Raw genomic sequence first — 27,251 nt, forward strand, 5'->3', positions numbered from 1 at the left:
CCTCCAGCCTTTAAGAGACATCATGCAGCCAGGCCTCTTGGCTTGAGGCCACACCGTCCTGAAGACGCAAGATCTCGTCAGATCTCGGAAGAAAAACTGGGCAGGGCCTGGTCAGTAATTGGATGGGTGACCTCCTGGAAATACCAGGTGCTGAAAGCTTTTTACATCTCCTGGGTAACTTCAGCGTAGCTCTTAATACTCTCATTCAGTCTGGAGGAGATATAATTGAAGAATTGTACATGTACCCGGCTACTTTCAACACCCTGTCCTGCACTGATATTTTTCCCTCCATTTTTCTATTTATTTATTTTTTATTTTTTGCTGGAAGTTCCGTCAATACCCGCCAGCCTTTAAGAGACATCATGCAGCCCGGCCTCTTGGCTTGCGGCCACACCGTCCTGAACACGCCCGATCTCGTCAGATCTCGGAAGCTAAACGGGGCAGGGCCTCGTCAGTACTTGGATGGGAGACCTCCTGGAAATACCTGGTGCTGCAAGCTTTTTACGTCTCCTGGGAAACTTCATCGTAGCTCTTAATACTCTCTATCTGTCTGGAGGAGATATAATTGAAGTATTGTACACGTACCCGGCTACTTTCAACAGCCTTTGCTGCACTGATATTTTTCCCTCCATTTTCCTTTTTTTTTTTTTTTTTTTTTTCTGGAAGTTCCGTCAATACCCGCCAGCCTTTAAGAGACATCATGCAGCCAGGCCTCTTGGCTTGCGGCCACACCGCCCTGAACGCGCCCGATCTCATCAGATCTCAGAAGCTAACGGGGCAGGGCCTGGTCAGTACTTGGATGGGTGACCTCCTGGAAATACCAGGTGCTGCAAGTTTTTTACGTCTCCTGGGTAACTTTATCGTAGCTCTTAATACTCTCTATCTGTCTGGAGGAGATATAATTGAAGTATTGTACACGTACCCAGCTACTGTCAACACCCTTTGCTGCACTGATATTTTTCCATCCATTTTTCTTTTTTCTTTTTTTCTTTTTCTTTTTTGCTGGAAGTTCCGTCAATACCCGCCAACCTTTAAGAGACATCATGCAGCCAGGCCTTTCGGCTTGTGGCCACACCGTCCTGAATGCGCCCGATCTCGTCAGATCTCGGAAGCTAAACGGGGCAGGGCCTGGTCAGTACTTGGATGGGAGACCTCCTAGAAATACCAGGTGCTGCAAGCTTTTTACGTCTCCTGGGTAACTTCATCGTAGCTCTTAATACTCTCTTTCTGTCTCCAGGAGATATAATTGAAGAATTGTACACGTACCCGGCTACTTTCAACACCCTTTCCTGCACTGATATTTTTCCCTCCATTTTTCTATTTTTTTTTTTTTTTTTTTTTGCTGGAAGTTCCGTCAATACCCGCCAACCTTTAAGAGACATCATGCAGCCAGGCCTTTCGGCTTGTGGCCACACCGTCCTGAACGCGCCCGATCTCGTCAGATCTCGGAAGCTAAACGGGGCAGGACCTGGTCAGTACATGAATGTGAGACCTCCTGGAAATACCTAGTGCTGCTAGCTTTTACGTCTCCTGGGTAACTTTATCGTAGCTCTTAATACTCTCTCTCTGTCTGGAGGAGATATAATTGAAGTATTGTACACGTATCCAGTTACTGTCAACACCCTTTGCTGCACTGATATTTTTCCATCCATTTTTCTTTTTTTATATTTTTTTATTGCTGGAAGTTCCGTCAATACCCGCCAACCTTTAAGAGACATCATGCAGCCAGGCATCTCGGCTTGCGGCCACACCATCCTGAACTCGCCCGATCTCGTCAGATCTTGGAAGCTAAACGGGGCAGGACCTGGTCAGTACTTGAATGTGAGACCTCCTGGAAATACCTGGTGCTGCAAGCTTTTACGTCTCCTGGGTAACTTTATCGTAGCTCTTAATACTCTCTATCTGTCTGGAGGAGATATAATTGAAGGATTGTACACGTACCCGGCTACCTTCAACACGCTTTGCTGCACTGATATTTTTCCCTCCATTTTTCTTTTTTCTTTTATTTATTCCTGGAAGTTCCATCAATACCCTCCAGCCTTTAAGAGACATCATGCAGCCAGGCCTCTTGGCTTGAGGCCACACCGTCCTGAAGACGCAAGATCTCGTCAGATCTCGGAAGCTAAACGGGGCAGGGCCTGGTCAGTACTTGGATGGGAGACCTCCTAGAAATACCAGGTGCTGCAAGCTTTTTACGTCTCCTGGGTAACTTCATCGTAGCTCTTAATACTCTCTTTCTGTCTCCAGGAGATATAATTGAAGAATTGTATACGTACCCGGCTACTTTCAACATCCTTTCCTGCACTGATATTTTTCCCTCCATTTTTCTATTTTTATTTTTTTTTTCTTTTTGCTGGAAGTTCCGTCAATACCCGCCAACCTTTAAGAGACATCATGCAGCCAGACATCTCGGCTTGCGGCCACACCGTCCTGAACGCGCCCGATCATGTCAGATCTCGGAAGCTAAACGGGGCAGGACCTGGTCAGTACTTAAATGTGAGACCTCCTGGAAATACCAGGTGCTGCCAGCTTTTTACGTCTCCTGGGGAACTTCATCGTAGCTCTTAATATTCTCTTTCTGTCTGGAGAAGATATAATTGAAGAATTGTACACGTACCCGGCTACTTTCAACACCCTTTGCTGCACTTGTATTTTTCCCTCTATTTTTCTTTTTTTTTTTTGCTGGCAGTTCCGTCAATACCCGCCAGCCTTTAAGAGACATCATGCAGCCAGGCATCTCGGCTTGCGGCCACACCATCCTGAACGCGCCCGATCTCGTCAGATCTCGGAAGCTAAACGGGGCAGGACCTGGTCAGTACATGAATGTGAGACCTCCTGGACATACCTGGTGCTGCAAGCTTTTACGTCTCCTGGGTAACTTTATCGTAGCTCTTAATACTCTCTATCTGTCTGGAGGAGATATAATTGAAGTATTGTACACGTACCCAGCTACTGTCAACACCCTTTGCTGCACTGATATTTTTCCATCCATTTTTTTTTTTTTTTTTTTTTTTTCCTGGAAGTTCCGACAATACCCGCCAACCTTTAAGAGACATCATTTAGCCAGGCCTTTCGGCTTGTGGCCACACCGTCCTGAATGCGCCCGATCTCGTCAGATCTCGGAAGCTAAACGGGGCAGGGCCTGGTCAGTACTTGGATGGGAGACCTCCTAGAAATACCAGGTGCTGCAAGCTGTTTACGTCTCCTGGGTAACTTCATCGTAGCTCTTAATACTCTCTATCTGTCTGGAGGAGATATAATTGAAGTATTGTACACGTACCCAGCTACTGTCAACACCCTTTGCTGCACTGATATTTTTCCATCCATTTTTCTTTTTTTTTTTTTTTTTTGCTGGAAGTTCCGTCAATACCCGCCAACCAATAAGAGACATCATGCAGCCAGGCCTCTTGGCTTGTAGTCACACCGTCCTGAACGCGCCCGATCATATCAGATTTCGGAAGCTAAACGGGGCAGGGCCTGGTCAGTACTTGGATGTGTGACCTCCTGGAAATACCAGGTGCTGCAAGCTTTTTACGTCTCCTGGGTAACTGCATCGTAGCTCTTAATACTCTCTTTCTGTCTCCAGGAGATATAATTGAAGAATTGTACACGTACCCGGCTACTTTCAACACCCTTTGCTGCACTGGTATATTTCCCTCTATTTTTCTTTTTTTTTTTTGCTGGCAGTTCCGTCAATACCCGCCAGCCTTTAAGAGACATCATGCAGCAGGCATCTCGGCTTGCGGCCACACCATCCTGAACGCGCCCGATCTCGTCAGATCTCGGAAGCTAAACGGGGCAGGACCTGGTCAGTACATGAATGTGAGACCTCCTGGAAATACCTCGTGCTGCAAGCTTTTACGTCTCCTGGGTAACTTTATCGTAGCTCTTAATACTCTCTATCTGTCTGGAGTAGATATAATTGAAGTATTGTACACGTACCCAGCTACTGTCAACATCCTTTGCTGCACTGATATTTTTCCATCCATTTTTCTTTTTTTTTTTTTTTTTGCTGGAAGTTCCGTCAATACCCGCCAACCTTTAAGAGACATCATGCAGCCAGGCCTCTCGGCTTGCGGCCACACCGTCCTGAACGCGCCCGATCTTGTCAGATCTCGGAAGCTGAACGGGGCAGGGCCTGGTCAGTACTTGGACGGGTGACCTCCTGGAAATACCAGGTGCTGCAAGCTTTTATCGTCACTTGGGTAACTTCATCGTAGCTCTAAATACTCTCTTTCTGTCTGGAGGAGATATAATTGAAGTATTGTACACGTACCCGGCTACTTTCACCACTCTTTGCTGCAGTGATATTTTTCCTTCCATTTTTCTTTTTTCTTTTTTATTTTGCTGGAAGTTCCGTCAATACCCTCCAGCCTTTAAGAGACATCATGCAGCCAGGCCTCTTGCTTGCGACCACACCGTCCTGAGCGCGACCGATCTCATCAGATCCCGGAAGATAAACGGGGCAGGGCCTGGTCAGTACTTGGATGGGAGACCTCCTAGAAATACCAGGTGCTGCAAGCTTTTTACGTCTCCTGGGTAACTTCATCGTAGCTCTTAATACTCTCTTTCTGTCTCCAGGAGATATAATTGAAGAATTGTACACGTACCCGGCTACTTTCAACACCCTTTCCTGCACTGATATTTTTCCCTCCATTTTTCTATTTTTTTTTTTTTTTTTTTGCTGGAAATTCCGTCAATACCCGCCAGCCTTTAAGAGACATCATGCAGCCAGGCCTCTCGGCTTGTGTCCACACCGTCCTGAACGCGCTCGATCTCGTCAGATCGCGTAAGCTGAACGGGGCAGGTCCTGGTCAGTACTTGGATGGGTGACCTCCTGGAAATACCAGGTGCTGCAAGCTTTATACGTCTCTTGGGTAACTTCATCGTAGCTCGTAATACTCTCTTTCAGGCTAGAGGAGAAATAATTGAAGAATTGTACACATACCCGGCTACTTTCAACACCCTTTGCTGCACTGATATTTTTCCCTCCATTTTTCTTTTTGCCGGAAGTTCCGTCAATACCCTCCAGCCTTTAAGAGACATCATGCAGCCAGCTCTCTAGGCTTGCGGCCACACTGACCTGAACGTGCCCGATCTTGTCAGATCTCGGAAGCTAAACGGGGCAGGGCCTGGTCAGTACTTGGATGGGAGACCTCCTGGAAATACCTGGTGCTGCAAGCTTTTTAGTCTCCTGAGTAACTTCATTGTAGCTCTTAATACTCTCTTTCTGTCTGGAGGTGTTATAATTGAGGATTTGTACACGTACCCGGCTACTTTCAACACCATTTGCTGCACTGGTATTTTTCCCTCCATTTTTCTTTTTTTTGCTGGAAGTTCCGTCAATACCCGCCAGCCTTTAAGAGATATCATGCAGCCAGGCTTTTTGGCTTGCGGCCACACCGTCCTGAACGCGCCCGATCTTGTCAGATCTAGGAAGCAAAACGTGGCAGGACCTGGTCAGTATTTGGATTGGTGACCTCCTGGAAAAACTAGGTACTGCAAGCTTTTTACGTCTCCTGGGTAACTTCATCGTAGCTCTTAATACTCTTACTTAATACCAGCAGCCACTTAGCAGGTGTAGCAATAGAAGCTCAGCCTGGGGAGACTGGATTTAGCATTTCCTCTCCATTTTGATAACTATCCATAATCATTTCTGCAAAATACTTCTATGATACCTATGTATGTTTTTTACTTGTACTATATTATACTATCAAGTATCAGTGTACACATACAATGTGACCTGTTACATTAATACAGAGGCCACGGAAGGCCAGATCACTAATAGCCACTGTCCCCTGATATTACACTTTTTTACAATCACTTTGGCACTCATTTCAGAACCTTGATGTCATTTTTCAAAACTCTAGACACTAAACTCACACCCGATGATCAAAATGCACATTTTTCAAAACTCTAACACTTTTTTACAATTGCTTGGATACAATACACATCAACCTCAGATCATTTGTTCATTGAACTAAAATGACACAACTTAACATCAAAGTATTACCATTTCAAAATGCAATTCACACATTACATCTGAGATCACTGTCTATTCATTTCATTACAAAGATCTAACTATCAATTGATACAGCTGCTCAAAATGATAAGTGACTGTTGCATTACTCTTAATGCATAGTTTTATGGAAACTGACAAACAGTATTCCATGTTTCGATCATGAAAGTTTCAGGATAATGAGATCCATTGACATCAATAAACGAGGAGCATGAACCAGTTGGACTACATTATCTATGGATGTAATATTTCATCATCATTCATCATCATGTAGCACTTTTCCACACCATGTTTGCAGTGTGGAAGGAAAGTTAGAAATTTTTTGTCTAATACCTGTTTTTCTCTCTTGTATACTTAAGAAAGATAAGGTCAAGCTAGAAGGTCAGGCCAGAAGGTAGTTTGATTTCTGTTTGTTATTTACGATGAGAATCTTGGAGACAATGTCAAACAGTATGATTGAAGTGCCTGCTCCCTAATCCATGTGTTGATCTATGAACTCTGTCCTATAATGATATAAATTCTGCTTAGCTAACTTTTAAGATAACATAGTAATGACTTTCTGATTATAACCAGCTCTTTGATTTTTGTGTATAAAAGCTCTGACTGTTAAAATGAAGGCAGAGCGACTTTGGGATCTACTTGAGTCACTGTTCCTCTCCACGCTGCGTGTATTAAAGGCATTGCAACTAACGCTCCAACCTGGTTGAAGATGATTGTTCTTCCACATCAGATTTGACATTACTGTATGTATGCAGGCCCTTGTAATTGCTTTTCCAATACTGCCAACTGGTTATTGATGATTGATTTCACATTGTGGTACGAGTATCGAGTGAAATGAGTGCTATCCACCCCAGCAACACAGTGATAACATGGAGCCGGCAAGTCATCCAGGTCACAATAGAGGTCAAGCAGTGGGAGGAGGAAGACGTGGTGGTCAAAGGAATGGAAGGGGACATGCACCCCTTCTGAGAGGTGGTCGTGGGCCTCGTCATAGAGGAGGGCTTAGGCCTCACCAGAGAGGCAGCCATGGGCCTCATTTGAGAGGTGTTGGGGGAACGTGGTAGAGGACAAGGCCACGGACCAGACAGCGGCAGCAACAGCAAATAGTGTCCAGTGAAATCCGAGAAATAGTTGTAGAGCATGTTGTAAATCATGGCATGACCATGACTGAGGCAGCTACAATGATTCAATCAAACCTCAGAATCAACTCAGGATCAACTGTGGCCTCAATCATCAGAAATTTCCGTACTGAGAAGCGGCAAGTCTTCAGCATGCACTAAACATTAGGCTACTCTCAATTGTCAAATGACTGTATACTGCATACCAATGTGTAGCACAGAGTATAGTGTGCCTTTTGAAAGAAATGCAGACAGAGTGAAGCAGCTGATGACTGAGTATGTTCAGGTATGTTCAGTTTCAAGGTGCCTCTTGTGAAAAATGGTTGTGAGAACCTGAACCTGAACACAGGGCTGATGGAAATTCAGAAGTACAGTAATCAATCCTTTGTTTTACACTAAGCCAGGTGAGGAACACTGCAGTTGACATTTTACTGTAGTTTTGTTCTTTTTTGTAGCTAATTATTGTTGCATGGCTTCAAAGAAACCTATGGTGTGATTTGATTGTATTGCATCAATACATTTCAGATTTTGTTCAATGATTCCACTGTGTCTGTAGTATTCTCTCTACTAGTCCTTTTACAGTGATGTATTTATGTGTAGTACCATAATGAAACATGTATCACATATTTTGTACTACAATATTTAATGATTGTACGAACAACTACACAGTGAAACTATCGGTATCTTCTGTGTGGGTGATCTAAATAAATGTTACTATGGTATTTCATGATAAATGAATTATTTGAACCAACAAGTCTGCAAGTGCAAGGTTTCTTTAAAGATATGAATGCACAATGCAATGTTTTGAACATTGGACAGCCTGTGTTACAAGTGATGACCGTTTTGAGTTTTGTGTCTAGAGTTTTGAAAAATGACATCAAGGTTCTGAAATGAGTGACAAAGTGATTGTAAAAAACTGTATATTCATCCTATTTAATGTGCTCTTTTAAAATGTACTTTTCTTTTTTATGTTGCCATTTCTGTTCTACCAATGTTTCAGTTGTTAGCCAAAGATTGACAGAGTACATCTCATACACACAGGCCAGACAGCAAGGATTTCTTTTTGAAATTCAATTACAAATGCTGCATGAACTCATCAATACGATTAGAGCTCCTGAAAGCAATATAACTAACTCACTCTACAGCATCTTATTAGCAGTGAAAAGAAACCAAGAAAGTTGGGACAGTCGACTGTTTACCACTATGTAACATCACCTTTTCTTTTAATAACACTTATTAAGCACTTGGGCACTGAAGACACCACTTGGTTAAGTTTAGCAAGTGGGATTTCCACCCATTCATCCATTATGCATTTCCTCAGCTGCGCAACTGCACAGGGCCTTCGTTGTCTTAATTTGCACTTCATAGTGCGCCACACATTCTCAATTCGGAGACAGGTCAGGACTGCAGGCAGGCCATGCTAGCACCCGCACTCTCTGCCTATGCAACCATGCGCTTGAAATCTGGGCAGAATGTGGTTTGGCGTCATCCTGCTGAAAAATGCAGGGATGTCCCTGGAAAAGACGATGTCTGGATGGCAGCATATGTTGCTCCAAAATGTGTACATCTCTTTCTGCAAAAATGGTGCCCTCACAGATGTGCGAGTTACATGACAGACAGACACTCATACACACTGTCACACCCACACAAACACATACACTTTCACACAGACACACACACACATACATACATACATACATACATATATAAGGAAAAGAAACAATACATTTAAAAATCACAAAAAGATGTAATAAAGTACAGAAAATCTAAATGTAATAAAATGTGATCTTTAATACACACAAATATGTATGGCTGGTCGGATGCGTCTTGGACTCGGGTTCCTCTTCATTACGTATAATGCTTTTGCCTTTTGCTATAGCTTTCCGTGGAGGGGATCGTGGGTGAGTTTGTACCATTCTTGGGAGGCTCTGCCTTGTTGGGGCGGAGCTGTGATCCAGGTGAACAGCAGATCGGACATAGGTGGGCATGTGGGCGGAGGAGGAAGGCCGGTCAAGCAAATAAGCTTGCTAAGGTACGCAGCAGCAGCAAGCAGCCCCACCATCCAGTCAGCCAGCCAGTCTGGCTGGCAGTGACTGAGTGGTTGACAGACGGCAAGCAACGGAATGTACGTGCTCTGTGATGTCATAGGAGTCACCTGAGAGAGATGTTTGTGATGTCATCGCTGAGCTGGCTGGCTCTGTGTGTCTTGCTGGCTGTGTGTGTGTGTGTGAGAGAGAGAGAGACTTTTTGACTTTTATCAGACTTCATTGCCTGTTTGCAACACGCAATAATTCATACAAATGAAAATAAATAAATAAATAAAAAATAGTGTTCCCCTTTGTTTGTCTCCCCCCAACAAGCATTAACTCCGCCACTGATCTGTACACTTTTAAAGAAAGCAACCCAATACACACAACAAAACAACCATCAAATACTAAACCCTATAAATGAATTACATAATAAAAACCAACTCCCCGTCATACAATTCACAAAGGGCATCATTAATACACCAGACCTGTTCAAAACTCTCCAAATCATTCATCAGCCTGTAATAGTTAAACTCTAGTCTGACTCTGCACTTGACCAGCATGGCAAACACTCTCACTGCATCCTCACTGCCCTCCCCACACACTCTGTTCTTCCTAGTCTTATAGACGGCCATTTTAGCCTGGCCCAGCAAGAAGTTTACCAGCTGGTCCACATGTTTGGTCCTTCTGGTGTATCGCGCCCCTAAAATAAAAACCTTTGTGTTAAAAATCAGGTTAAGATCAGTAAAAAGACGAGTTAAAAGACTAAAAATGGGTGACAACCGAGAGCAAGTGCTGAAACAGTGAAACACGGTCTCTCTCTGAGCACAGAATGGGCAGGCGTCGGACACAGCAGGGTTAAGAACAGTAATAAAAGAATTGACAGCAATAATGGTGTGTAACACCCTCCACTGCAGATTGCCAGCTCTCTTATTGAGGGGGGCTTGTACAGGCTTCTCCAGGCGGGCGCAGTGTCTTCCCCCAGCCCCAGCCTGTAAAGTAATTTTAGGAATCACAAAGAAACAGTTGAAAGTGCTAAATAAGTATTTTGATGCACCATATTAATTTAGGAAATTTACATGTTGTTTTTCATCAGCTTCTGTATCTGATGGCTCCACATCACTGGCTGGATTGACAGCAACGACACTCTAAAAAAAGAAGTGTTAAGTTTGAGCATTCAGGACTTGTTTTGAAGATCCTGAATATCACTGGTCCACAATTTATCTGTGAAACTATGGGTTAATCTCCATATACAAAATACTTTTCACACACACTTTAAATTTACAACTAAATTTACATGTTGATGTCTTTCGTCAGCTTCTGTATTTGATGGCTCAATATAACTGGTTGCATTAACAGCAACGGCACACTACAAGAAAATAACATTATATTTAAACATTCAGGACTGGTTTAGCATCACCTCGAATATCCCTAGCCCTTGAGGTCGATTGTTATTGTGGTCTTCAAGACCAGTGCTTCTCAACCTTAGTCCTGGAGGAGGCCCACTGTCTGCTGATTTTCATTACAACAACATTGTAGGTTATATCAGTGACTGTGGTCCTAAAGTACCCCTATGCCTGCTGTTTTTTTTCCAGTTGAGCTCTTAATTACCTAATTGGCTTAACTGAAGCCATTTAACCCTTTTCCCAGGTCTTTGGTTGTTGATGAGTTACAAAGAGCTGGATTGTGGCCCGCCATGACTGGAAGTGAAGAACACTCACTCTAGGCCTTTAACTTAATGTTCATATGTAGGGGCCTATCCATCTGATTTGTTTTTGCACATTTATTAACAGAAAAATTGATGGTACGTGAAATCATCTGAGCTGAAAAATATAATGTTCCACCAATAATAAAATAAATGTATTAATTAAAATTATAGAGATAATAGAATGTTCACAGATTATTAGTTCAGAAAACAAAATATTTTTTTATATCTTAAATAGAATTAACACTCAAATCAGTTGTAGGGTAAACAAGGTCTATTTTTTGGATTGATTTTATAATTATACATGTATGGCTGCATGAAGCTTACCTGAGAATCTGATATTTTAGTAACTTTGTTGCTTCTTGTTGGGTAGTCCACGTTTGCCGCCGTTCTTTTTCTGTAAATGTAAATCAAAAGGCAATAATTACATACTGTAATTAAAATACAAAAAGTATAAACATTGTATTATTATTTTTGTATCCTGTTTCTCCATCTCGATGCTGTTCTTTTTGGAATTGCATATCTAGGTTTACTTAAATACTGTTTATAAGATTGTAAACTCATCATCCAAATTTCTTCATTTGCCAAACTTTATGTAGTGCGCTTGCAGTTTCAGAAGAAGAAAAAAAACTGTAACAGATGGGATATGTAGTACTTTATACTCGAGTGGTACTCTTATAAATTTCAATTAAAGAAGTGAATTTATAGTATCACCTTATCACGAATCCTGGAATCTTGTAGAACTCAATTTCTGTAATAATTGGACGCAGACACCAATTCCAAAGATATAAATTGTCAAATTTATTCAAAACAAAGACTAAATGTAGCACTACACTAATTATACAAAAGGGAAAAACTAATTAAAATTCAACTCTAGATCAACAAATCAAAGACAAATCACTTCCGTGACCAAATCAAAGACCATGGGATCGCATATGATAACACAAATCGTTAAACAAAAGAGGTTATAAACACATTGACTACAATACCAGTTAGTAAGATGAAGGTGAGTCTCTTGTTAGTATTATTAGTCAGACATTAAATAACTACGCAGGTTAGTATTTATGTCAGGTAACTTCTCGTTATATACACTCACCTAAAGGATTATTAGGAACACCATACTAATACTGTGTTTGACCCCCTTTCGCCTTCAGAACTGCCTTAATTCTACGTGGCATTGATTCAACAAGGTGCTGAAAGCATTCTTTAGAAATGTTGGCCCATATTGATAGGATAGCATCTTGCAGTTGATGGAGATTTGTGGGATGCACATCCAGGGCACGAAGCTCCCGTTCCACCACATCCCAAAGATGCTCTATTGGGTTGAGATCTGGTGACTGTGGGGGCCAGTTTAGTACAGTGAACTCATTGTCATGTTCAAGAAACCAATTTGAAATGATTCGGCCTTTGTGACATGGTGCATTATCCTGCTGGAAGTAGCCATCAGAGGATGGGTACATGGTGGTCATAAAGGGATGGACATGGTCAGAAACAATGCTCAGGTAGGCCGTGGCATTTAAACGATGCCCAATTGGCACTAAGGGGCCTAAAGTGTGCCAAGAAAACATCCCCCACACCATTACACCACCACCACCAGCCTGCACAGTGGTAACAAGGCATGATGGATCCATGTTCTCATTCTGTTTACGCCAAATTCTGACTCTACCATCTGAATGTCTCAACAGAAATCGAGACTCATCAGACCAGGCAACATTTTTCCAGTCTTCAACTGTCCAATTTTGGTGAGCTTGTGCAAATTGTAGCCTCTTTTTCCTATTTGTAGTGGAGATGAGTGGTACCCGGTGGGGTCTTCTGCTGTTGTAGCCCATCCGGCTTAAGGTTGTACGTGTTGTGGCTTCACAAATGTTTTGCTGCATACCTCGGTTGTAACGAGTGGTTATTTCAGTCAAAGTTGCTCTTCTATCAGCTTGAATCAGTCGGCCCATTGTCCTCTGACCTCTAGCATCAACAAGGCATTTTCGCCCACAGGACTGCCGCATACTGGATGTTTTTCCCTTTTCACACCATTCTTTGTAAACCCTAGAAATGGTTGTGCGTGAAAATCCCAGTAACTGAGCAGATTGTGAAATACTCAGACCGGCCCGTCTGGCACCAACAACCATGCCACGCTCAAAATTGCTTAAATCACCTTTCTTTCCCATTTAGACATTCAGTTTGGAGTTCAGGAGATTGTCTTGACCAGGACCACACCCCTAAATGCATTGAAGCAACAGCCATGTGATTGGTTGGTTAGATAATTGCATTAATGAGAAATTGAACAGGTGTTCCTAATAATCCTTTAGGTGAGTGTATATATCAGTCTCATTAACGTTTAGGTGGAGAGAAAGATCCTATCATTACTTGTTACCACAATTTCCCTTAACTGATTATTATTCAATGATTAAGGATAGGCAGGGCCACCTATAATCTGGTGTCTATTAACTTGTGTCAATTTCAGACTAAACAGTTAAACAGGAATGAGAAGATATTTCTCGGCGTTGACAGATTTTATTTCTAAAATTATCAACAAAACAGTTTAATGCAACACACATTTATATTTAAGAAAACTAAATGATATTACACATTCTAGAGTTATGAATCACAGATTAACATTTCTAATTGATTTCTCAAATGTCATGAATCATGAACTCCAAACTGTTAAACTTATCTGAACTTCGTCGCAGAGAGGCCTCTCTGGCTTCGGGCTCAGATAACAGCACACGGCACGAGGTCCGTGTGGTTTGGAACAAAGGCAGTCCGGTTCGGCTTTGTCCAAGAACTTCCACTCAGTCGATGCACCTGGAAGTTGGGGTTTCGCGAAAGTAGAGTCGTTTCCAAACAGATTTTCCACTGGTTTGAAGGCTCCAAGGTTGTGCACAAAATCTTCTTTGTAAGCAGGGTTCCACCGTAGTTACTTGAAGACAAAGTCTTTGAGGAAAGCAAGGCCCTGTTTGTTCCAAGGGTCAAGTTTCTTAAAACTCAAATAGCTATTTAAATGACTGACACTTTCGTATTCAGTCGACTTAGTCATTTGTCCAGCTGTAAAACTCCACTGATCAGGTGGGCACAGGCGGGCAGCGCAGTCTGTAAAGTTCTTTATTTAATAAAGTCCTTTAAAAGAATTCTTTGTACGGCTCAATCTCCTTCTCCCAGTTTAACTCTTCTGTTGCCGGCAAAGACTTGGTTGGTTTCTGGTTCCGGTTCGGGCAACAGAGCTACAGGTTGAGCTGTGGCAGCGAGTTACTGGTTCAGGTGAGAGAGAGAGAGAAAGAAAGGCCGTGTTTGTCCTTTATAGTCTGTCAGATCAATAGGTGATTGGTTCCTGAGTTCTTGAGATTGGATTTCGGTTTCAGCCCCCAGTGTCCTATTGGAGGGGGGCTTGATTTATGACTGATGTCAATCCATGCCATCTTTTGGAAATGCCGGTTGGCCTGGGTTCGTAGCTCTATGTCGGGATTTCGGCTCTCATCCACTTCAAAGAGTTTTTATCACCTACAGGCCCCTTTCTCCAGACATCTCATAGCAGAATAACAAACTATTTGGCCTCTTCTCGGTGCCATCCTCCCCAAAACTGTCACTTTGATGCAAACCAGTTCCAAGCTGATGAGCTAAGGAAATCTGATAACTTTGGGGGGGAGAGGTCTTCTTTAGATCCGTGCTTCAGCTCAGAGCCCAAATACTCTTATCCAAATACACCCAACATAACGCTACATACCCCCTTTCTTGAATGGGACTGAGGTCGACTAGGACGTTATCCCCTTCAAGACAAAATAAGACGTTAAGCATTTATCTCAAAGTTATGTAACAGAATTCAACAGTGGACTTCACCATTCATGACCCCGAGAAATCAAAGAAAACAAACTAATAGTTCATTATTTAAGCAGAATGTATTCCAATCAAATTGACAATCCTATACTAGCACATATACAGGTTACATATTATAACACAAGTACATTAAAACAAAAAAACAATTGGTATTACTCAGTATTGAGTATGGTTACTGACGGTAACCAATAGGTGGAAGTTGATTAACAGAGGGAGGTGACTGGGAATTCAGGTGTTATTCAGGCACCTGACCTTCACTATGTCTATAATAGTTGGTAGGGACCTGGGTTCGAATGGTTGGCTTACATGGTAAGCCGGTGCCCCCTTTAGGGACATGCACAAAAAATGGTCTCATTGGGAAGTTGTACCTTGGTGGCTGTATCATATCTGTCATTCAATTCCACCGGCTTTGGTGATTCAACTTGAGCCCACAACCTGTTCAATAGATCCTGACCAATGATCAACTTCTCTGTTTCAAATTTGGAAATATAAACTGGATGAACCAACTTAATCTTCCCAAAGGTGAACTCTAACAATGCCATTTGAGTGAGCTGTGCCTTAGTCTCTGTGTAACTTGTAATGTTCACACTACAAGCTTCCACTTTCAGTCGTTGGTCTGAGGTTTCCATAATTTGTTTCAGGTTGCCCATTGTGGTGGCAGACATTAAACAAATTTCAGCCCCAGTGTCCAACAAGGCTCCTCACTCCCACACATTCTCAATGGTCACTTCTATGTAAACTTGCTTGGCTCTGCCTCTCTGTGTCAGATCACCCAGTAACATCACCAAAGGTTCAGCTTGCCTGCAGGCAACTTCCCCCACTGGGAGGTCCCAGTGGGCTGATGTGTCAGAGAAACCCCCCTGCTGTTCCTCACATCCAATCAAAAACACAGAGGCGGGGACAGGGGGTGGTTCCAGAGCTAGTCATTCCTTAGGTGGCGAGTCCGGCCCTTTACCCTGGCTACTAACTTCCAGTTTGGGAAGAGGGGGCAAAGGGAGCAGAGCTAAGCGTAGCAGTAGCTCAGAAACTGCAACATTGCTCAGAGACTGAGTTAACCCACCTAGGCTAGGAGCAGATTTCTTTTTTTTATTGTAAGCCTGGGTGTCTTGGATTCCATCCTTGGGAGGTTCTTTCCTTCTTTGAATCTCTGTCCCCTCTAACTCCAGTGGAGAAATAGGGCTCTCAGAGCGCCTTGCCAGTACTTGGGTGCTTGAATCTTTACGATCAGAAGTGCTATTGTACTTGCTTTCCCAAGCTTTCTGTGCCATTTTTTCGAATTTCAGCTATGTTCATATACGTTGCGTCTGCATGTAATATGATCATTTCCTTAATCGTTGGGAACAAATTAGCAACAAACAACCCTTTAAAGCTCACCTCTTCCTCGGCCCCGGGTCGATCTTGACCCGCAAAATAGGTTTTCCTAAGCTTTTCATAGTAATCACGGGGGGACTCATGCTTACCTGTTTGATCTGGTGTGCGGCAGTCACTGCTGCCACTGGATCAATGAACCTGGAATAGTCCCTAACTAATGCTCTGCACAAGCGTTGAAACCTATCGCAGACCATGGACCCTTGCCTCTCCATCCAAGAATGGACTTGGCGAGAGGTAGTTTTGCGGATTAGGAGAACCTTTTCCTTCTCCGTAGCCTCAGGATAGAAACTCAAAGCATACTTAATGTCCTTAATATACGCTTCCACATTTCCTTCCTTGTCTGCTGGGTTAAAGGTTTCACAATCTTTAGCCAGTTCTCTCAACTGGCGCATGTTAACCTTTCGGTCTGGACTCTCGGGAGAGGAAGTTCGTCTGTGCGACGAGCTTCTTACCCTGGGTGGAGAAAGACTACAGGGAGGGGTACGATCAGGACGAGGCAACCCGGGGCCTAAATGTGGAGACGGTGTGCGACTCCATGCATTGGCCGGTTCCGGCTGTTCCTTTATGCTGTCAGGTGTCAGCTTTGCAGCTCACCAATAGGCAGCTTTCAGGGCCCCTATTTGTTGCTTGAGACGCTCATTTTCAACTTCAGTTGATTTGAGTTCTCCCCTAAGCACCTGATTTACTCTCCTCATTTCTTCACTGTCCCTTTTTAAATGTATGACCTCGCCTTCGAGTATCTCCATTTTTACAGTGCCCAAATCTTTCTCCCTGACTGTTTTGCAAAGACGCATTTCCAAAACATCCCGGTCCTTCAAAACTATCCTTTCATTTTCAACCGCTTTACATCTGTCATTTTGCAGACCTTTTACTTGGATCAGAGTTGTTTCCAATTCAACTTGACATTGTCTTAAATCATTTCCTAATTGCTCTCTCTGTTCAATTAAGTCATCTTTTTCAGCATTCAACACAATGACTTGTTTTCCACAAGTATCTAGCTTTCCTTCAAATTCTAAAACCATTCCATGCCGTTTGGCTCTTTCTTCTTTCGCTTTAGCATACTTTTCTCCTAGCTTTTTCAGTTTTTCAAACTTGCTTATGATCCAGTTCACTACCCTTGAGCTCGCAAGTGCTAAGCTAGCCATAACTTTCATCACCTCTATCGACTCTTTTTCGAGTTGCGTCGTAGTGTCGTTTACCAACTGAGTTCGACGCGACTCTACTTCAAAGTCCAAACTGCCTAGGCGTCCAAGGAATTCAGGAATCTCTGTTCCTGGTACCTTAACAATCAATGCTTCACATGGGGACATTTGGGTAATCATTGTTTTGGCTATTCAGTAACAACCCAACAGAACAGTACTCGATTAATCACCTAATGACTCTAATGCCAACGCTTAGGATATCAACAATTTATCACAAGTAACTAAAACAGACTTAATCTTTTGTGACTTTGGATTTATGACTGATGTCAATCCATGCCATCTTTTGGAAATGCCGGTTGGCCTGGGTTCGTAGCTCTATGTCGGGATTTCGGCTCTCATCCACTTCAAAGAGTTTTTATCACCCACAGGCCCCTTTCTCCAGACATCTCATAGAAGAATAACAAACTATTTGGCCTCTTCTCGGTGCCATCCTCCCCAAAACTGTCACTTTGATGCAAACCAGTTCCAAGCTGATGAGCTAAGGAAATCTGATAACTTTGGGGGGGAGAGGTCTTCTTTAGATCCGTGCTTCAGCTCAGAGCCCAAATACTCTTATCCAAATACACCCAACATAACGTTACACACCACATCCCAAAGATGCTCTATTGGGTTGAGATCTGGTGACTGTGGGGGCCAGTTTAGTACAGTGAACTCATTGTCATGTTCAAGAAACCAATTTGAAATGATTCGACCTTTGTGACATGGTGCATTATCCTGCTGGAAGTAGCCATCAGAGGATGGGTACATGGTGGTCATAAAGGGATGGACATGGTCAGAAACAACGGGCCGTGGCATTTAAACGATGCCCAATTGGCACTAAGGGGCCTAAAGTGTGCCAAGAAAACATCCCCCACACCATTACACCACCACCACCAGCCTGCACAGTGGTAACAAGGCATGATGGATCCATGTTCTCATTCTGTTTACGCCAAATTCTGACTCTGAAATCGAGACTCATCAGACCAGGCAACATTTTTCCAGTCTTCAACTGTCCAATTTTGGTGAGCTTGTGCAAATTGTAGCCTCTTTTTCCTATTTGTAGTGGAGATGAGTGGTACCCAGTGGGGTCTTCTGCTGTTGTAGCCCATCCGCCTCAAGGTTGTACGTGTTGTGGCATCACAAATGCTTTGCTGCATACCTCGGTTGTAGCGAGTGGTTATTTCAGTCAAAGTTGCTCTTCTATCAGCTTGAATCGAGTCGGCCCATTCTCCTCTGAGCTCTAGCATCAACAAGGCATTTTCGCCCACAGGACTGCCGCATACTGGATGTTTTTCCATTTTCACACCATTCTTTGTAAACCCTAGAAATGGTTGTGCGTGAAAATCCCAGTAACTGAGCAGATTGTGAAATACTCAGAGCGGCCCGTCTGGCACCAACAACCATGCCACGCTCAAAATTGCTTAAATCACCTTTCATTCCCATTCAGACATTCAGTTTGGAGTTCAGGAGATTGTCTTGACCAGGACCACACCCCTAAATGCATTGAAGCAACTGCCATGTGATTGGTTGGTTAGATAATTGCATTAATGAGAAATTGAACAGGTGTTCCTAATAATCCTTTAGGTGAGTGTATATGTATGTATGTATGTATGCATGTCCAATTGCTTTGACAATTCAAATGCACTGAATTGAGAGAGAGAGAGAGAGAGAGAGAGAGAGTTGTAGTCCAGACCACTGCAAAATTCCTGCTGAAGTGATCTGGATCACCACACAATGGCCCAAGGACCACTGCAAACTTGGATTTCAATGTATTTGTGTAATCTGTGTTGCAATAGCACCTACCATGTTCCTTTGTGGTGATCTGGTTAATTCTGATCTGGGAAAACCACAATCCTGCAGGTTTAATAAGTCTCTCTACACATCAGTCCCTGAGTACCTTCAACCAATGGTCATTTTGACCAATTAAGCCCAAGATTTGAGTCAATTAAGTTGTCAAGGACTACCCAGTGAAGACGTGAACTCACGACTAGGTCACACTGTGAGCTCACCAGAGCAGACATTACACTGAGCTCACTGTGAGCTCACTTAGCGCTTTTCCAGCGACATGGTGCCGGTGCTGGAGCCGGAGCCGCTGCCCTTACTCGGTGGCTAACCCACCTCTATGTTACAAATGTTCCCTAAACACTTATTTTGCAAGATCAATAAAAATCCTTTAGGAAATTTAAACTTTTACTGACACACATAGTTAATAGCAATGTATTATAACTTTACCAAAAATAATAATCTGTATATCTTTAATTGTTTAGACGTTATTAAGATATAATGCATCTTTCACATAGGGAACATTTGTAACATGTTAGGAAAAACAAACAAATGATTTGAAAATATTCATAATTACAGCATACAATTTGTCAGGCTTCATAAGAATGGTATTTATAACATACTCTGTAAAAATCAAGCAAATAGCATTTGTGGTTCACGAGAAAAAAAAAAAAAAAAAAAAAAAAAAAAAATATATATATATAATCAAAGCTATCAGACTATAGCAGCCGGTGTATGAAGACACATACGATTATACAGCATTATTTGGCAGCTTCGCAAGACCTAATTTTAAATGTTGGTGGTAAGTTAGATAATTAGTGGGGACCCGCTATCTGCAGTTCTTCCCCTCCATAATTGCTAAAATAAAGTTTTACTGACATTTTATTGACCCTACCACTGCATAGGGCACATCTGTAACATGAACGCTACTGAATGGCACATACATTGAAAACTACGGAGAACTGAGACAAATCCACTTTACACTTCATAAATAATCTTAAAACGTTTCCAACCAAGGCAACACCCACTTGAAATACGTTCATTCTCATTTTTGGTAAACAAAAAGAGAGATTGTTACATATGTTCCCTATGATGCATCTACAGAGAGAGAGAGACAGACAGACACTAACTCTCTCTCTCTCTCTCTCTCTCTCTCTCTCTCTCTCTCTCTCTCTCTCTCTCAGCTGGGAGTGTGTGGGAGGGGTCTGCAGTGAGCGGGAGTGCTGCTGAGAGCTCTGTCCTTTGGCTGCGTTTTTTTGTTGCTTTACTTTTTTCAGTTTGTTTATTTTGTCTTCTGTTTTCAGTGCTTTTCTTATTGTGGGGGAACAGGGGAGGGGAGGGGGGAGTACCGGTAGTTCTTCCCGGGTCGGGGGGTCGGACCCCCTGAATGCGTCTTTTGAAAAACTGACCCGACGCCATGGAGTCAAGATCGCTCCGGTGCAGTTCTGCCCCCTAGAGCAGTGTGTGTTAGCGGTTGGGGAGGTAGCAGGGTGTGAAAATATCAAGTCTGCTGCCATTGTTATCTTCTTAAAAACCACTGATCTGCTCAATCAGCTAGTGGCTAATGGCACAGTGTTAGACGACACTTTCACCCCGGTGTTGCCGCTCGCTGCTCCTGCCCGGAAGGTAACGCTGTCTAACGTCCCTCCGTTCATCCGCACCGGCTCGGGCAGCTGATGTCCGGCATTAAGAGGGTCCCGCTGGGCTGCAAAGCCCCGCAACTGAAACACGTCATGTCCTTCCGAAGGCAGCTGTATATGATCCTCAATAACATCAATGAGGATCTTAATGTCATTTTTAAATTTAAGATCGACAATACCGACTACGTCGTGTTCGCTACTTCGGAGTCCATGAAGTGTTTCAGGTGTGGGAGCGAGGGGCATGTCGTGAGGAACTGTCCCGAGCAGGACAGGGAGCGGGAGGAGGAGCGGGGCGACGCGGGGAGGAATAGAGACACCGGCCCGCAGCCACAGATGCAGCGGGCAGACAGAGATCGAGCCCCGGCGGAGGAGACAGTCGCCGGTCGGACCGATGGTACCACTGATGCCGTGACGGGGGAAGAGCTGCCCGGAGGCGATGACGCACAGCTGGGGGACGGGGTCGAGGCAGCGGGGGATAGTGACGACCGAGACGCCGGGGGGAGATGGTGTTGAGGCGGTGCACGGGGCGCTGGTTAGTGACGAGGAACAACCTCAGCAGCCAGCAGACGGGCGGACAGACACACAGGGTGTAGCCGAGGAGGAGGCAGGGCCAGGCTCGGCGGTACAAGCCGAGGCGCCGGGTGGAAAAAACGCACTAAGAAGGTGCTGGGAGGGAGCACGGACGGTGTTGGTAAATAGTGGCAGTAAAAGAAGTGGTGGCACAGTAGTGAAGCTGGGGTAGCGAGCGGCTTGGTGGGGAAAGGTCCGGCTACACGCTGGAGCATCGCGGCAGCCACCGGGGACGCCTCGGGCTCAGAGTGACAGTGAGGGCGGCTTCACGGATTCCTCTCTCGCCTCCTCGTCCTCGGTGAGTCAGAGCTGCAGTGAAGGATATCAGGAGGTTTTTAGAGAAAACGAAGGGAAAGAGGTCTGTTGTAGTGGAGCAGTTTTTCCCAGATCGTGCACGCCTGCTGGCCTCTATTAAGTTTTTACAGAAACCCTGACCTATCAATTTGTACAACACTCACTGAAAACCATGGTTGGGGTCAATTCCTGTTTTTCAATTCCAATTCCTCCTACAAATCAATTCAAAATTGCAATTACTTTTTGCATTCACAGAATATTCTTTATTGGAATTGAATTGAAAAGGGAATTAAAAATTGAATTGGAATTGACCCCAACCCTGTTGAAAACAAAACAAAAAATACAGATCTGGTTCTTCAAATCTTCACTCTGGTTTCATTCTGTGTCGTAGTTCATTTATCTTGCTGTTAATTGCACCACCAATTACACTCTTTGGGGTACTGGGCAATTTTTTCAAGGTAGCCCCTAAAAAACATGTATCACATAGATTTAATGACTTGCACATAGATATATAAAAATCTTTTAATAAACATACCACATATCTTTGAGAAGGGTTCATTAGTTACATATTGCCACAGTAAATCAACATTTTTGTGTGTGGGTGTATTTAAACGTTTTGGTGTATGCTCTTAAACTTGTCTTACACTAGTTCATAGTAAAATCTGTACTTGGCGAAGCAGCTATGCAAAGGCAGTCTTTTCTCCATTAATACCTTGCTTAAGCATTACATTGATGTGGCACAACTGGACTGAAATGTGAAGTATTTGCTCAAAAGTCAAATTTAAATGAGACATGAAAGTTTATATTGTCAAGGATCCCATGGCACTATTCATTATTATTATGTATTAATATGTCTGAAGCATTAATCCAAGGTGATTTACAAGGTGTTGTTGAAAGAGTGACGTGGCTGAATTCTAAGTCAGGCTTCCCTCAATCAGGTCTAACAAATTTGTTATGACTCCACCTTTACTGCTGTGTAGTAATCTGCTGGTACAAAATGGCTGCACCCCAGAGGGTGGTGGGTGAAGTGAGTCTGTAGAGCACTTTGGGATCTTTCCAGCTGCTACATGTAAGGTATTATTATTTATTAATAAATTAACTCTAGTCTCTGAAACTAAAACAAAGGCCAAAGGAACATTTCAAATGCTAACCCTTTGTGTTCTATACAGTTAAAAAGGAGAGTTAGAAATTTTGTACAACAGCATTTACATACCATATATGGCTTCCACCTTTAAGCGATCCAGAGGTGTCTTTTTCTCCGAAGTTGGATCTCTCTTGCTGCCACCACCACGAAGATTGCTCTTTAATAATGTTGGAAAGTCAAAGACAGCAACCGTCAGGGTTCTTGCATATGACGTATTCGTGCTGCACCTCTCTGCAAGGATCCAGGACAGTTTGTCAATGTAAACTCCAGTGCCTGGGAATATTTCCACCTAAAAGACAATGGTAAATAAAAAACAAGTTTATCCCCAAACTATTCTTATATTATGTTAAGTGGAATACATTATCAGTAAGGCTGTGATTTTGTTACAGAAATGTGTTATTAAAGACCACAGTATGTCTCAATTCTAAGTTTATTAATTTACAGACATAATAAAGTCAGTGAATCTGTGACACCCATAATTCAATTACATTCTTATTATCAACTATAACTATGAATATAACTGATAATGTAGCATCATTAGATTGTTTACAACCAATATTTGTTTTCAATATATATATTTTTACCTTGTCTTTGTAATATTGTAGACCAAGAGTGTTATACCTGTTTTGGTGATTCTTTGTCAGATTCAGAACAATTTGCTGTGGGGCTGTCAGAACCACTTGATGGTGACACACTTTTGTCTTCATTGCTGATAAATGTGGCTTTTGTTACAATTTTTTTCAGATTGTCCAAAAGGTCTGGAATCTCTGGAGAAAAAAACCTTAGTATTAAATGATAATAATTTCTAGTAATATATTTAATACAAAGTGAAAACAAAACCATCAATGCCTGCAATTATACTTGAGAGACTTGCTCTATGTTATTGGGAAACTGACCTTTTTGTGGGTCATTAACATTAGCTACGAAAAAAATAAAAAAGATAAAATACAACAATTACCAGATCTAATGTAATGCATATAGTCATTAATGTAGGATTATGAAGTTATGTTGAAAAACTTTATTTAATAATCAGTATTATTAAACTATTAGACAGTGCACATTAAGAGTCTGTATTGTGGTTCTAGATTACTTCAGTATGATCAACTATAATACATTACTCTGGAATCTAAATTACTGAAGAATAACATTTATCAAGGTAAGGAATTATTTGCTATAAATAAAAAAAACTTACCATCAACCATACGGTTTCGAAGACATTGGTTTTCATTTTTAAGTCTTGTGTTTTCCTTTTCGAGCTGCTTAACTTTTTGCTGTAGCTCAACTTCACTGGACTCTTTAAATGTCTGTAGAATATGACGGGATCTAATTCTTGAAGCTCCATCGGTTTTCTTTCTTATTTTGTGCTGTATTCAGAGAGGAAAAGAGTTTAAAATGAATATATATATATATATGAATATGATTAAAAAAAAACAATCCTGCAATACATTTATTTAATATTTGCAGTAATTATCTCACCGGTAACTGTGGTTCATCAAGGTCACTATCATCTGAAATTTGAAGTTTTTTGTTTGGTTTAGGTACTCTCTTCATTTTAGGACAGGGCATTTTTGTTAGGTCATTAAGTTTTCTTCTTAGTTCGCCTTCTTTTCCTAAAATAAAAATAAAATAAATAAAACCCTGCATTATGTCCACAGATATTTGGGGATTATATTTATTTGTCATAAAAATACTGTGCTTTGACCATACAAATTAAGATGAACAGCCAACACTGAATCAAAACTGAAGTTAAATTATATCTGGTTTAATTTATTTTGTGATTTGGGGGATTTTATTGTAAAGCACAACACACAATAAATCGTTCTTACAAATGCCAGTCAAGTATGACGAGTTTTAGCGCCCTCACCACCACCTACCATGTTATAAGAGTATGTTAGAAGTACAACACATTAATAACTTAAACATTCATTTCAAATATACTGTGATTGTATATATCAAATAGCATGTAAAGACTTTAATGTTTTTTTTTTAAATAAACATTGTTACCAGTCATAATGATCTGCGCTTCATGGACAGGCCATCCACCTTTTGGAGGTTTGTTCGTGTCTCTCCACTCTGCTCTGAAGTTTCGAGTCGTCTCTTCGTCATCATCAGCAATGCTGAATAAATCAAAATTGCGAAAGCAAGCAGTGGGAATCACGCTGTAAGAGTCTTTGTCGACCCCGCTTTCCCACTTCACCAACGCGTGCATCACCGCCATACTACCTTCACCTTCTCGTCCGTTTTTTCTGCGCCTTTTTCCCCCGACAAGTCACGGCACAAAAAACAGTCCCGCTCTGCATTCTGGTACTTGGCGTTCTTAATAACACCAACAGGGTGTAATCGCATAGACCACTCGAGTATAAAGTACTACATATCCCATCAGTTACAGTTTTTTTTCATCTTCTGAAACTGCAATTTAGCACTTTCAACTGTTTCTTAGTGATTCCTAGAATTACTAACCGGTATTGTAGTCAATGTGTTTATAACCTTTTTTGTTTAACGATTTGTGTGTTATCCTATGGGATCCCATGGTCTTTGATTTGGTCACGGAAGTGATTTGTCTTTGATTTGTTGATCTAGAGTTGAATTTTAATTAGTTTTTCCCTTTTGTATAATTAGTGTAGTGCTACATTTAGTCTTTGTTTTTAAATAAATTTGACAATTTATATCTTTGGAATTGGTGTCTGCGTCCAATTATTACAGAAATTGAGTTCTACAAGACTCCAGGATTCGTGATAAGGTGATACTATGAATTCACTTCTTTAATTGAAATCTATAAGTGTACCTTACGCTACATATATGTATGTATGTATGTATGTATGTCCAATTGCTTTGACAATACAAATGAATTGAATTGAGAGGGAGAGAGAGAGAGAGACAGACAGACAGACAGACTGACAAACAGAAAAACAGACAGACACAGACACACACACACACAGAGCCAGCCAGCCAGCCAGCTCAGCGATGACATCACGAGCCTCTCTCAGCTGACTGCTATGACATCACAGAGCACGTACATTCCGTTGCTTGCCGTCTGTCAACCACTCAGTCACTGCCAGCCAGACTGGCTGGCTGGCTGGATGGGGGGGCTGCTTGCTGCTGCTGCGTACCTTAGCAAGCTTATTTGCTTGACCGGCCTTCCTACTCCTCTGCCCACATGCCCACCTATGCCCGATCTGCTGTTCACCTGGATCACAGCTCCGCCCCAACAAGGCAGAGCCCCCCAAGAATGGTACAAACTCACCCACGATCCCCTCCACGGAAAGCTTTAGCAAAAGGCAAAAGCGTTATACGTAATGAAGAGGAACCCGAGTCCAAGACGCATCCGACCAGCCATACATATTTCTGTGTATTAAAGATCACATTTTCTTACATTTCGTTTTTCTGTACTTTATTACATCTTATTGTGATTTATAAAAGTATTGTTTCTTTTCCATATGTATGTATGTATGTGTGTGTGTGTGTGTGTGTGTGTGTGTCTGTCTCTGTGTGAAAGTTAGTGTGTGTGTCTGTACGTGTGTGTGCCTGTCTCTGTGTGAAAGTGTGTGTGTGTGTGTGTGTGTGTGTGTGTATATGTCTCTCTGTGAAAGTGTGTGTGTGGGTGTGACAGTGTGTGTGAGTGTCTGTCTGTCTGTCTGTCATGTAACTCGCACATCTGTGAGGGCACCATTTTTGCAGAAGAGATGTACACATTTTGGAGCAACATATGCTGCCATCCAGACATCATCTTTTCCAGTGACGTCCCTGCATTTTCAAACAGATCACATTTTATTACACTTTGTTTATCTGTACCTTATTACATCTTATTGTGATTTATACTTGTAATGTTTCTTTTCCATATATATGTATGTACAGTGGGGGAAAAAAGTAATTGATCCCCTGCTGATTTTGTACGTTTGCCCACTGACAAAGAAATGATCAGTCTATAATTTTAATGGTAGGTGTATTTTAGCAGTGAGAGACAGAATAACAACAAGAAAATCCAGAAAAATGCATTTCAAAAAAGTTATAAATTGATTTGCATGTTAATGAGGGAAATAAGTATTTGACCCATTTTCAATGCCCTGGCTTAGGGAAGGAGGTTCTCACCCATGATTTGACGGTACATGGCCCCGTCCATTGTCCCTTTGATGCGGTACAGTTGTCCTGTCCCCTTAGCAGAAAAACAGCCCCAAAGCATAATGTTTCCACCTCCATGTTTGATGGTGGGAATGGTGTTCTTGGGGTCAATTCTCCTCCTCCAAACACGGCGAGTTGAGTTTATGGCAAAGAGCTTGATTTTGGTCTCATCTGAGACCACTTTCACCCAGTTCTCCTCTGAATCATTCAGATGTTCATTGGCAAACTTCAGACGGGCCTGTACATGTGCTTTCTTGAGCAGGGGGACCTTGCGGGCGCTGCAGGATTTCAGTCCTTCACGGCATAGTGTGTTACCAATTGTTTTCTTGGTGACTATGGTCCCAGCTACCTTGAGATCATTAACATCTTTACATCTACATTTACATTTACATCTTTTTGTGATTTTTAAATGTATTGTTTCTTTTCCTTATATATGTATGTATGTATGTATGTATG

General features: G+C 42.3%; 5 non-coding genes and 14 pseudogenes across 5 annotated transcripts; 18 read left to right on the plus strand and 1 right to left on the minus strand.

Annotated features, from left to right (window-relative positions):
• Positions 1 to 40: 40 nt before the first annotated feature.
• On the plus strand, positions 41 to 159 carry LOC136736046 (uncharacterized; annotated as a pseudogene).
• A 221-nt stretch (positions 160 to 380) lies between these two features.
• LOC136736184 (5S ribosomal RNA) lies at positions 381 to 499 on the plus strand. The gene has a single exon (XR_010811623.1). It is a non-coding gene; the product is annotated as a 5S ribosomal RNA (ribosomal RNA).
• Positions 500 to 718: 219 nt separating this feature from the next.
• On the plus strand, positions 719 to 836 carry LOC136736213 (uncharacterized; annotated as a pseudogene).
• A 225-nt stretch (positions 837 to 1,061) lies between these two features.
• On the plus strand, positions 1,062 to 1,180 carry LOC136736120 (5S ribosomal RNA). Its single transcript, XR_010811559.1, has one exon. It is a non-coding gene; the product is annotated as a 5S ribosomal RNA (ribosomal RNA).
• A 221-nt stretch (positions 1,181 to 1,401) lies between these two features.
• On the plus strand, positions 1,402 to 1,520 carry LOC136736586 (uncharacterized; annotated as a pseudogene).
• A 217-nt stretch (positions 1,521 to 1,737) lies between these two features.
• On the plus strand, positions 1,738 to 1,856 carry LOC136736431 (uncharacterized; annotated as a pseudogene).
• Positions 1,857 to 2,071: 215 nt separating this feature from the next.
• On the plus strand, positions 2,072 to 2,190 carry LOC136736489 (uncharacterized; annotated as a pseudogene).
• Positions 2,191 to 2,412: 222 nt separating this feature from the next.
• Positions 2,413 to 2,531, plus strand: LOC136736508 (uncharacterized; annotated as a pseudogene).
• A 210-nt stretch (positions 2,532 to 2,741) lies between these two features.
• Positions 2,742 to 2,860, plus strand: LOC136736474 (uncharacterized; annotated as a pseudogene).
• Positions 2,861 to 3,075: 215 nt separating this feature from the next.
• On the plus strand, positions 3,076 to 3,194 carry LOC136736122 (5S ribosomal RNA). Its single transcript, XR_010811561.1, has one exon. It is a non-coding gene; the product is annotated as a 5S ribosomal RNA (ribosomal RNA).
• Positions 3,195 to 3,410: 216 nt separating this feature from the next.
• LOC136736419 (uncharacterized) lies at positions 3,411 to 3,529 on the plus strand (annotated as a pseudogene).
• Positions 3,530 to 3,738: 209 nt separating this feature from the next.
• Positions 3,739 to 3,857, plus strand: LOC136736503 (uncharacterized; annotated as a pseudogene).
• A 214-nt stretch (positions 3,858 to 4,071) lies between these two features.
• Positions 4,072 to 4,190, plus strand: LOC136736298 (uncharacterized; annotated as a pseudogene).
• Positions 4,191 to 4,405: 215 nt separating this feature from the next.
• Positions 4,406 to 4,524, plus strand: LOC136736493 (uncharacterized; annotated as a pseudogene).
• Positions 4,525 to 4,743: 219 nt separating this feature from the next.
• Positions 4,744 to 4,862, plus strand: LOC136736590 (uncharacterized; annotated as a pseudogene).
• A 203-nt stretch (positions 4,863 to 5,065) lies between these two features.
• LOC136736282 (uncharacterized) lies at positions 5,066 to 5,184 on the plus strand (annotated as a pseudogene).
• A 205-nt stretch (positions 5,185 to 5,389) lies between these two features.
• LOC136736050 (uncharacterized) lies at positions 5,390 to 5,508 on the plus strand (annotated as a pseudogene).
• A 3,458-nt stretch (positions 5,509 to 8,966) lies between these two features.
• LOC136736112 (U5 spliceosomal RNA) lies at positions 8,967 to 9,081 on the plus strand. Its single transcript, XR_010811551.1, has one exon. It is a non-coding gene; the product is annotated as a U5 spliceosomal RNA (small nuclear RNA).
• Positions 9,082 to 25,877: 16,796 nt separating this feature from the next.
• Positions 25,878 to 25,992, minus strand: LOC136736104 (U5 spliceosomal RNA). The gene has a single exon (XR_010811543.1). It is a non-coding gene; the product is annotated as a U5 spliceosomal RNA (small nuclear RNA).
• Between the last annotated feature and the right edge of the window lie 1,259 nt (positions 25,993 to 27,251).

This window comes from Amia ocellicauda, unplaced genomic scaffold (assembly GCF_036373705.1).
Source record: "Amia ocellicauda isolate fAmiCal2 unplaced genomic scaffold, fAmiCal2.hap1 HAP1_SCAFFOLD_46, whole genome shotgun sequence".
Lineage (NCBI taxonomy): Eukaryota > Metazoa > Chordata > Actinopteri > Amiiformes > Amiidae > Amia > Amia ocellicauda.